This window comes from Dendropsophus ebraccatus, unplaced genomic scaffold (genome assembly GCF_027789765.1).
Source record: "Dendropsophus ebraccatus isolate aDenEbr1 unplaced genomic scaffold, aDenEbr1.pat pat_scaffold_1884_ctg1, whole genome shotgun sequence".
Lineage (NCBI taxonomy): Eukaryota > Metazoa > Chordata > Amphibia > Anura > Hylidae > Dendropsophus > Dendropsophus ebraccatus.
In genome coordinates, this window is record NW_027209318.1 from 4,623 (window position 1) to 17,179 (window position 12,557).

Sequence of the window (12,557 nt, forward strand, 5' to 3'; positions counted from 1 at the left end):
TAGAAAATTTGATTTATATGGAACCTAGGCTAGTAAAGAAGACATTTCTTCTGCAGCAGCAGCTTATCTATACTGTTTGTCCCGTTACAAAGCTAGTATAGCTTTATAGTACACTTAGATGACATCTAATTCTTGGGAGGGATAGGAAAATACACTGGGCTTGTCTCCCCTACTGCCACTTCCTCACTCACAATCTCCTGCTCCTCCTCATATAGATTCTTAGTTGCAGACCATTATCTGTAAGGTCAATCCTTTTCAGAGCTAAGCTTCCTCAACTGTCAATGTGCCTCCACAAGGGTAAAAGCACTTAAGAAAACAAGAGCACAGAAGAAGTGTGTTTCTTGATGGGTCTTAGCTGAACAGACCCGTTCCATCATGCAGAGAAGCAGAGCCCCACACTGTCCCCCTTCCTCTTTGGGGGTATGGAATGTGTCATTTCAATGACTTCTCCCTTGCCTCAGACACTTCATATAGATCTAATGTCCAGGCAAGAAGGAAGTACAAACATGGTGGAGTGCTATACTCTAGTGGTGGAGTGTGAGTGGGGAAGGCCAGTGTTGTTGAAGCCTGCAGAAAATGTATTGTATGGATGAAGGCTTTGGCAGTCCCACCAGAGAATTTGGAATCATGGTGATAGTGTTAGGTGTCATGAGTGGAATATCGTCTGGAGAACGACGTAAAGTAAGTGTGTAATCAGGAGAGTGGCCATACGTAGGTATCAATGGCTGGAGACCCCTCCTCCCTCACAATCAGGGTGTCCAGCATTTATCTGTAGAGAATTGAGTTCCTCAGGAGGTACGGGGGCTGTGAGTTGGATCCCGCGTAGCTGAGGCACGCTGTGGACTAGGCTGGCCTTTGAGTGTCTTGTCGACGTTTATCATTGAGGTAGTACAGTGCAGCAAAAGCTAGCACATTAAGAAACAAAAGAGAGGCTCCCACTGCAAATAGTAACACTAAGTTCTGTAGAATAGTCTCTTGGATCCTGTATAACAACCGGGTCCACTGGGTCTAGGTCCTGGATTCCATTTGGATGCTGGACCATTGAGTGTAGGGGAAATAGCTGGTCGTTTAGTATCCCAAACCTTGGGCCGACGAGTGATATGTGAATTCTGGGTTGTGTCAGATGGTGGCACCTTGGTGGTAGTTGAAGTATAATTGAAACATATCGTGTAGATTGTACAGGTGGCGGAACTAGGTGTTTTCCAAAATGCCACTTTGTAGCACGGTAGTGATCACGTACACGTGTTTTAAGCCAATGTGTAGATAAAGCTGATCCCGTGGATTGTATTTAGACCATGCCACTTCCTCAAATCGGTTTGCTTTTGTATGGATGAATTTGGTGTCTTGTGGGACAGGCTTATTGGGATCCCTGAAAAAATATAGAAGTATAAGTTGCAACATTTGACAAACAGTTGTCTCTAAAAAAAGAAAAAAAATGTGTAACCATTGACATTGGACCTATATTATAACTGAAAAGACCCAATGTTATTAGACTGCCAGTGGGATGGCCACCAGCCGTGGATATCTTCAAAAGCCCTTAGGGCCCGGTACCCCACAGACCAGATTTTAATGACATATGGGAATGTCATTTTTGTTTCTTAAAAAACAGACATTAGTGGAGATTTTCTTAAAATTTATACACAAGAAAAGCAGAGCAGTTGGCCAGAGCAAAGAGCCTTGAAAAATTTAAGAATCTGCTTAACAACAAGAATAGTTCCTAAGCAAAAATCTTATTCATTCTATTGTAAACCACACACCTATACTTTGGTTAAGATATAATTGATAGAATTAAAAATAGAATGTTGCTTTATTTCCTTACCCTGTTTTGGCAAAGTTGGTCCAGTAAGTCATGACCACAGCACTTAACATCACATCATTCTTGGAGAAATTGCAAGGAAACAAATCTGTTGGACCCACCATAGGAACACCAATACATAGGGCACCTCATCTCCATGGGCTGCGTCAGACCATGCTGGCTTCATCAGGCTCTGGCAGTGATGGTAAAAGGCATAAAAATATGTTGGTGAGCCATAACGGGCGTGTAAATCAGCAGTTACCACAGATGGCTCTACCCACTGGTGGTCAGTGAACAAAGCAACTAGTGTCTTTCGACGAGTCTCAGGATTGTCTCGATCTGCCCAATCTGTGTACATAAACTTGATGGTCTCACGAAGTGTGTCTTTGCCTTCTGGGTATCCATATAGGTTATCCACAAAATTTGAAACTGAGTAATCAAAATCACTCCCAGAAACACCATCTTCTGCATCCACTACATTCTCCACAAACTTGAGACCTTCACCTTGGTTGACCCCCAGCATTATATCATAATTGAGAAATTCTCCTTGCTCCATAAGAATCTCGGGGTCATCTGGAATTACATCTCCATCAATAACTGGACCAAAGGCTACATGATACCGGGCTGGTTGGATATCTTGCTCCACCAACTCTTTGGCATTTTTCTGGCGAAGACAGTCAACCATGTCCACAGTGTCTAGCACATTACAACCCACCTTCTCTGCAAGCAATCGTGTGTACTTAACAGGTTGGTAATTAACTGCCCAGCTGGAAAGAGCAGAACCACTCTGTATGATAGCTCTCTGGAACAGACCTGTCGAGAGACCAGATAAACTTGTGAAACTACTTGTACCTAACATGGCACAAATTTTCATTCAAATGACCTAGATTTCCATTTTTCTTTTAATCTGTATATTTTTATATCCATTTACAATCACTCATGTAACCTCTGTAGAGTACAGCATACAGTACTTGCCCTTGAAGTGGGTGTTTCTGGTTTTTCATCTCAGCATCACACACTGTGAGGGCAGAAAGACAGACACAGATATAAAGAGATCAGCAGCCCAACTTCCTGCCCAGCTGGTCTCAGTGTGTGCCAGGGAAGAAACACAGCCACAAGAGGAGCTTTCTAAAAAGGGGAGATGGAGAAAAAAATGAATGGAGCCAGGGTAAAAGGAAAAGAGTAAGAATTGGAAAAAGGGAAGTTCAAAGCTTAAAAATGGCACATACAGTATGAATATTGGTGATAGCAAAAATAGTTTCCAAATGTAACTTAATTGGAAATTTGTCCTGCTAAGGGTTTTTTTTTTCCAATATTTCTCCCAAATGCATAGATGGAACTGTGCGGTGGGACATACTGATTTTCCTCATCTAAACACAGACAGTGGGATGTATTCTACCAAAGCCCATTGTGTGTCAAGAGACTCCAACAACAGTCTGCCATAAAAAGAACATGGTCAGTAGTCAGAAAGTAAAGGGGGGGTAAAAGAGATCTGCAATTCTGCATGTGCACATGTATATGAAATTTCTAATGACTGGTGAAAGGTAGTTAGGTTATTCAAGAAATACTGATAGCATAACTGATGTTCACACACAGTATCTTGTGAGCCGTAAAATTACTTTTAAAAAGTCATTTAAAAAATTGGCCAAAAAGCAAAAAATAAAAAAAGGCGGAAAAATCACATGGGCTTATGGTCCATTTTGGGTCTATTTTTTTCAGCCATTTCGTGACACAATTACAAAAAGAAAAACAACTGATTCAACTGTGTGGGAACATAGCCTAACCTGTAAGGGTGTTGAGAAAAAGGAAAACATAGAATAATGCACAAAACAAGGGCTGCTGTTTTTTTTACAAGGTATTTCAGTACCTTAAAAGTTGACCCAAACAGAGACATCTGATGATGGAATCATGGAATAATGTCAGGTGATCCAAAGACCTTTAATGTGGTGGAACAGACATACAGACATGGAATTACACAGTGTAATCGTGAATAAAATGGTATAGTCTGATGGTTACTGGATGATGTTTAGGAGTAAACACACATACTAACTATCTTACAATGAAATCATCACACTAGAATTCTGCTATACTGTCCTAGACAACGCAAATTCAATATACTTCAGAATGATGAGAAAGGGTAAGGAGACTGACACAAGAGGCTCCAATGCCCTGAGCCAAACACTGTGATCCTGCGAGGGTCACCTCCAAAAAATGCCACATTTTCGCTCACCCAGCGAAGTTGCCTGAATTTGATCAAGAAGCCCATAATTTCCTTTAGCTGCCTGATCTCCAGTACTCAGGAATCCTATAAAGATAAATATATAAAGAATAAATTTACATGGCGAAAACCTACATTTTTATTCACACATTTGCTGATCTAAGTCTGATACAGATAAGTTCATACAATACAGACTGGTTACAAAATGTGTCTGTAGCTAAAAGTTTGATGCCACACATTAGAACAGAGTTGTTACATGCATGGGAATTTTACAAACCGCACTCAGATTATGGGACAAAATTCATATGCTTTTAACAAATATGCTACATGTGAACACCAAGCTGCTCTATCAAATGATCAATAGGACTAATGTTATTCTTATTATTGTGCATTCAGTGATCGAAAAAGGTAAGGAATAAACCATAACTGACTTCTCTATGGGGGATCTGGGTGTTTATGTCACCCGAAAACCCTGCCGCTGTACAGGTAGATGTGCAGCTGCAGACTCCTCGGGCAGTAGGAAAATTGTTAACAAATAAGAAACTTATATATAGCTTTTCAAGACGTAGAAGAAACGCATGACGAAATGTAAACATATAGTCACACTTATGTAAAGGCAGAGACATATTGGTAGCCTAAAGGCGGTATTAAACATAATTTCTTTTACAGCAGGCTAGTCAATGTAAAGAACATAATTAGAAGTTGAGAACCATATTGCAAACCTTTTGCTGTGCATTACAGAATTACAACTTGACATCATGGCACCTCACAACTTGCATATGTAAAAAAATAGCATGTAATTTGAAAAAAAACAGGCAAGGAATTAAAAAAAAAAAAAAAAAAAAGCTAGGAGGTGAGCAATAAATTAATGAAACAAGCTCCTCATCGCTAACTCATAACTTTAATATTAAATGCTTTCAGGGAACCCATTATCTTGATGGTGCCCTGAAGGATGAAAATAAATGGACTTATTAATTATTACATTTCATTCAACAATTTCATATGCATAAAGCCGACGAGATATTGGAAAAAGTTACAGGACATAAGCAAACATAGGGTAAATAAGACATACAGAGAGGAAGAGTAAATAAGATATATTTTTAAAATAGTTACTGACCCAGGACTCCCCACACGATAGTTTAGCGTGATGACTATCACGTTGCCATAGCTGGCCAGAAACACTTCCATCAATCATATTTCCGCTGCCCTCCATGTAGGATCCTCCGTGGATGTACACCATGACTGGTTTGGCACCTGTGTCCCGGATATCTATAATGGAAGAAATAAAAACAATGACACCTTAACAAGTTACTGAGTTAGTAGAAAAATCTCCTATGTCAGGTTATCTGACGCATTCATCCAAAGGAACAAGGAACACTACACAGCCTCAGTCCCCATACATTAGACGAAACATTAAGGGGAATGTGATGCAGACCACCAGTCCAACACACACAAGGGAATAGCCCTCTGCAGTTCTACAATCACCTTCCATAGCTTTGTATGCAGAAGCAAATAAAGCATGCGTTTCATGCCAAAGACTAAACAAGCACTTTCTCAGGACTGTAACCATTATGATATTTGACCATTGTGAGATTGGACAGCAGCTTAGTGGGGTAATCACAGTCCTGTGAAAGAAGATCACAACAAGGTTGTGAAATGAATTCCCCAGTAAAAAAAAAAAAAAAAAGACATGGCACTGCCCTATTTACAGGGGAAAGCCATGAACATCAAGCAAGATATGAATATATCAACATGGACAGACAAGAGAAAACACGATTTTACAGCAGGCGAATGTGTCACCTCAACTCAATCTATCAAAGATATATGTAATGTTTACAAGGAAGGAGTAAAGGGTGTTAAATATAATAATGAGAAATATAAAAAATGAGAAACCCAAAATGTAATCATTTTCATCCTCCCTGCTCACAAGGATCGCAAACAAAGATGATAATTTAGTCATCAGTAAGAATACAAAGGAGAGAACTGTGAGGGTCTAGTTTTAAAATAGTGTCTATCCCTGGACCTATTCATCGCCAGCTTAACATAATGTTGCATACCTTGTGTCCACACGAGACACCTTACTGCCCCACCCAAGCTTTTGTAACCTATGCTTCATTGCTACTAACTAGAACGATAATAACCCTGCAAGCTTACCAAGGTAAAAAAATCCTAAATTCCATTCCTAAATGGAACAGAAAAACGCTAGAAAGAACAGGTGCAAATCTGACTACTGACAAATGGACTCGGTAAAAATAGAAACCCAGGAATCATGGAGGAATTGGGGAAGATGTGAATTCTCAGAGATTGAGCAGTGCATAAAAAAGTACATGAATACCCTGCTGACATATTTTTTCTATGGGGATGGATAGGAAAGAGGGAGGGAGGGAGGGAAGGAAAGTATGATGATAACAAGTTCCATGCATCAGCCTCAGCCAGCAAATACCTCCTTCCTCGTCTTCGTCATTATCCGATACCTCTTCCCCCTGTTTCTTAGCACTGGGTCCTGAGCAGAGCAGGAGACCGAGCCGAACAAATAGAAACAAACAAGAGAATTCAAGAGATAACAGGTCTAGAGCGTAAAGAATATGAGCTCCTTACCCTGAGGTCGGAGGACAGCTCTCGGAACAAGAGTTTAGTTTACAAAAAAAGGGTCAGATCTTTATACTGCAATGCCCTTGGGGGTAGGTTCTGCACAAACTTTAGTTGGGCATTTATGGGGTAGGTCAACAGTGTTAAGGATATTAAGTAATTACTTATATAATAACAACCTTAGGTTTTTCAAGATAGACTGTGTGCAACATAGTGTATAATGTGCTTACTCCAGGCTGCACTATTTAATATGGGTGGTATCTAAGTTAAAACAATGGTAAAAAAATTTCATTATGTTTTACTGTCAAAGCAATAATATTTTATTTATAGATATTACAAGAAGACAATATTAATGATTTGCCATACTATTTTATCTGTGGTAATGGGAAATAATAATTGAATTAGGATTGCAAAATGTTGGTGAATTCCTAAAATATCAAACGCGTATTGGCTCTGGATGACTAGCGTAGCACCGCTTTAGGTTATTATTAACATAGCCAAATTAGCCTGATTAGTGTATGCTCTAAAACTAAACCAGATTTCATGGTGCAGATTTGATGCTGTGTTCAGTCATTTAGTTAAATTGATATCTGTGCCATCAAATCTGCTTGCGGATCCTGTACGTGTGAATGTACCCTAAAGGAGTATATTTGTGTGGCGCCCCCTACATTTTGTATATTTGTTGCCATTACAATAGTGATGGGAGGAAGTAAATTTTCAGTTATTTCACATATCTGGGCACATAGAGAATGCACAATGATAAAGGAGTAGTTTTAGGGGGGATATTAAAGTATAATCAATATATATATTCATTTACCCAAGAACAATTCATAACCACACACTAATCTAGTCCTTACTATATAGTAAAGAAATATTAAACAGGTAAAAGTACTAATCGAGCTTGAGGTTGGCAACCTCTTTGATTTAGAAAATTCTTAAAGAAGCACTGAGTGTTTATTGCCCATAAAATGCTAAGTGACCCACAGTATTCTGCAGTGTTATCAGTTTCATCCCAGCTCTGCCTGTATCAATACATTACACTACTGCAGCTCCTCTCCAGTCAAGGTGCTGTCATCAGAATGATCGTTCTACTGACAGCGTTCTCTCCTGGCTTGTCCACAATCATTTAGCATGGCAGAACATTTGTGTTCTCTATAGGGAGGGGTAAGCCAGCTTTGGTGCTGGCCTATCCCTTGACGAACATTGGGTTGGGTGTTAAAAATCAAACCTGACCCTTTTTATCACTACCATCACCTGTCAGTGAAGAGTCTGGAGTCCCCCATGCACCTTATACTCTCGACCGAAACTGTCAGTGGGAGTAGGTTCATACAACGTTTAGTATAAGGTGTATGGAAACTTTCAGACAACCAATTACATGCTTCAATGTGTAGCCAGGTCAGTATGTCCTGACTGTGTCACCGACTTGTGAAATAAAGAACTATACCATCACTTATCAGAATCCTCTTGACAGGTCCCCCCTTCAGATGCAACGCTTCTCCCAGATCCAGCCAGTGAAGTTTATCTCTGTCGTTACTGCACCATTGCATTGTGAACTGTCAGTCTTGTGCCGCCGCTATTAAATGAATAGTGGCCACACAAAACTGATTACATCAGTTTTCGCTGCGGCCTCTAGGGATCTCGGCCGGAGTGTATACAATGTTTATACACTCCGGCCAGGATGCCATTAATTGCCATTGAAAGTATTTTTTTGAATTAATCACGGCTGTTCTTGTAATTTGCAACAACGACCGTGATTAATTTAAAAAAATATGTTGTCTGAACATAGCCTTACACTGCTGCTGAAGCATTTCTATTTGCCCTAAGAAACATGGAGTGCAGTGATACAGATCCACACAGTGAATAGCTGCAGAGCTATACACCTTTCTTCTATAAGTGAATCTCTATTGTGTCCCCGTGTAAGACAGCCTTGTGATGTTCTCCTATGTGTAGATCTGAAACCCCACATTAGAAGATCGCCTGCAGCTATATATCATATAAAACTGAATAATGTGAGTGAGGGGACAGACGGTTTTATGTTACTACTATATCACATGCTGCCATTAGATAGGCTCAGAGTAAGTGCATGGGTGAGACTCTCCCACTCTGCAAAATGGGAAATGGAGGCTGGATTAGGAGACCATATTTGAGGAAAATAGGAATTAAGACAGTTGACTACTCATGCATGCTACACCAATTAAAATAGGAATTCACAAGGCATACACAAGAACCTCTATGTTATTCTCTAAAAACAGCCTATGCTGCACTATATAAGCAACAAAAATCTCCCAGAGTGCTTCTTTAAATAGACAACTTTCTTTTTTGAATAGATCAAAGAAAATCACCTAAGAGCCAGCACTCAAAGAAATACTCAGTATAACTAATACATAGATATAAGACCTTAAAATCCACAACGGAAATGACTTTACTACAGAGGAAAGACAAGTAAGAAGTTGTCCAATCGCCCCCAGGATAATTCCAGTCTGGTACCCATTCCAGTTATGTATGACGAAAATCAGGAAGTCCTGCAAGGGTCCAAGCAGCAAGTTTCCATCATACGTTTGTGGGACTAGGTACAATACTGGAACTATCCTGGAGGGGGACTGGACATTTCTTTTACAAACTTGTCTTTAACCCATGGTGAAATAAGTCCCATTGTGGGTTTTTAAGGTCTTCTCTACATATTCTCCTCTGAGTGCTTGGTCTCAGTGTTTTATTGTTTATTCTATTCTTGTTGTTATGGCAGGCATACATTTCCCTATCTTGATCCCTATCTTCCTATTTTGAATCTGGCACTCCCCTTAATGGCGTGTTTCCTGAATGTGTGCTGACGTGGCCCATAGGTGGAGTGATTGGTAGGAATTCTCTCTTTAACATACAGGGTGATTTTCATATACTTGATGCTTGATTTGGATGAGCAGAGCATTTTTGTTATTATATGTAAACTTTTTTTTGGGGGGGAAGTAAAAAGTGTAAAAGAAAGGCATCACAGCTGAGAAACAGCTCTACATGTTTTCCATATCAATAGCAAATTTATACACAAATGGGAATGTGGTTGTTAAATAGATTCACAGCAGATTTAGCAGCCTTACCAAAGCAAAGCACTAAAATGTGGGTACCGTTTTGCAGGTATGGGTTATATATGTTTGAATAGAAGCCATTAATGTAAAACAGGCAAACAAAAAGACACACATAAAGGAATACACATATTTCTATACCTAAAGTTCAGTCAATGAATTGTAAAAAAAACAAAAACTATGCTGGCCACTAAAGGTCTGAATAGGCAACATGAGGAAAATATCTAACCAAGGAAGGTAGAGCTGGAAAAAGGAAGGGCTGGCAGTACCTTATGTGCCACCAACAATCTCTATGTGGCATTGTTCTTGGCACAAAGGGGCTGGAGATATATTTGTTGGTGTATGGCTACCACTACTTTAGACTTCCTAATTTACTTTACAATTACACAAGAATGACATTTATGAAGTCTGCGGCAGTGGCTTACGCTTACACAGAGAAGGCACAGATTCCTTAATTCTCTTTGGCCTCCTCTTGTGCCTAATTTAGCAGATTTTACACCTGCTCGTAGGTAAACTTTATTAATTGTCTCCCTACACATCTGAATACCATTTTGCTGTTATCATGATGTAGACTGATAAGACTGATAAGATAGCACGAAAACGTGAACTGATCCGTGAACTAATTCTACACTCCTATTGAACCAATGGTCATAAAGAGGAAGGATAGCGTGATAAAATGGATGCCTCTGGAGATTTCTTAATGTTTACAATAACAAATAGAACTGTTTCAAGAAGGAAAAGATACATTTTTATGCTTTTATTTACTTTTTGTTTAAATCTTTTTACTTTTTCTTTATCCATATAATTTCTGCCCTGGGATTAGGTTAACATTTTTCAGCTCAAAGGTAGTAGAGAAAGCATTTAAGGTAACACTTTAGTTCAAGGGTTATTCTGGCATCCCAAAATTTTACATTTTTCTAGGGGCATGTTAATGAAGGATGCCTAGACTGGATTTTAACTGAAACAAAGTTGCATAGGTTGATATGAACAATGATGCTTCTGTTGACAGAAAACAACAATGAAATGGTATATAATGGTTGTTACACATATTTGGGATTTCTTCTATCCACTATTCCCAAAGATACAAGCCCTTGTAAATATATTGTATACATTTTTTTCCTGTTTTCTGGGCCCTGAGAAAAGCAGACTTCAGGAATTTTCAGTGCTGCAGAATCTGTTGGCGCTATACAAATAAATATCATTATTTTTTAAGTGTATTAAGCATAGTTCGAGACTGGAGGATCTAGAGCCCTTTCTGAATGATAATTTACAATATTGGGAACATTGCAGCAATACTATAATATAGGTAGGATTAAAAAGTAATAAATATATCAATGCACCCTATTTATAGCTGGTTTAAACTTAGACTAGACAGCCTTCAGATACACCAGACTTATCAATTAGTATGAAACTCTTTGCCACATTTGAAGATCGTCTGTACTAGGGATGGTCCGAACCCCGCCGAGGTTCGGGTTCGGATGAACGCGAACGCTCGGCATCGGATTCCCGCTGTCTGCTTGCTCCGTGCAGCGAGCGGATACAGCGGGAGGACGCCTGGAAAACTGGGATACAGCCTATGGCTATGGCTGTATCCCAGTTTTCCAGGCGGTCCTCCCGCTGGATCCGCCCGCTGCACGGAGCGGGCAGACAGCGGGAATCATTACAGAGGGTTCGGGTTCTTACGAACCCGAACCGAACTCGGTTCGTACCATCCCTAGTCTGTACAAAAGGAATTCCGCTGACCACCATAATACACTGTTTCAGTTCTTTAAGGGTGTGTGAGGTTGTTATTTTATTTTTCTTGTCCTATCGGAATTATGCTTACCAATACAATAGGACAGCATCCACACTTTTTCTTTACTTAAACTGCATCTGGCAATATATTGCATGTACCTTATTCATTCAAATGGGAATTATTTGTATGTGGCATCCCTGTTTACATGCTTTCTGGATTTACCTTTGTTGTATTTATAGATTCAGTGATGAATGCGGTGATCCCAGACTTCTGTATTTTGATTTAAATGAGGGTGGGGTATATAGGTGTTGAATGTATACGCATCCAAATTTGTACTGTCTAAGAATACAATCGTTTTAGCAAATCTGGACCCAATGGTTCAAATTCACTAAAACTATCTATGTACGAGTAGACAGTCTTAAAATGCTCCAAATAAAAAGCATAATAAATGTGCAGAAAAGTCCTGTGTGACACATTTTGGAAAGAATTATGGCACAAACACATTAGAACATCTGGGCCAATGTGTTTTAATAGTGGGTTGTGTTATATGTTAGTGTTCAATTGTTATAAACACTAAAGCAATTTTCCAGTGTATCCAGTGTCACCCCCTTTTTGCATTATGACTAGGTAAAGGGTAAATCTTGCATTTTTCATACCATATTTTTATATCATACGTCATGGTGCTTGTTCCAGTAAAAGTGATCTTTTATTATCTGTGCTTGTGCTACGTTGGTGGGGCTTCACAGGCGCAGCACCACCTTGCCCTGCTCACATGACCACCGTAGCCCCGCCCCCTCCATGATGTAATCGGTGCATAGGCCGACCTAGTGGGGCCTAGACCTTAAGGCCATCCCTTCCAATGGCCACTGAGGAACGGGGCCTATGCAGCAATGACTTCATGGAGGGGTGGACCTACAGTGGTGATGTGGGTGGGGCTAAGTGGTGCTGCACATGGGAAGCCCTGCCCACGTAGCACAAAAAATAAAATAAAGTTTTTTCATTAATAAAAATCCCCTCCCCTAATAAAAATTTTAATCACCCCCCTTTCCCATTTTATAAATAAAAATAAATAAACATATTTGGTATCACCGCGTGCGTAATTGCCAGAACTATTAAATTATCATATTCCTGATCTTGCCATGGTAA

At 39.7% G+C, this 12,557-nt stretch overlaps 1 pseudogene; it reads right to left on the minus strand.

The window, feature by feature from the left end:
• Positions 1–517: 517 nt before the first annotated feature.
• Positions 518–5,268, minus strand: LOC138775683 (neuroligin-3-like; annotated as a pseudogene).
• Positions 5,269–12,557: the final 7,289 nt, after the last annotated feature.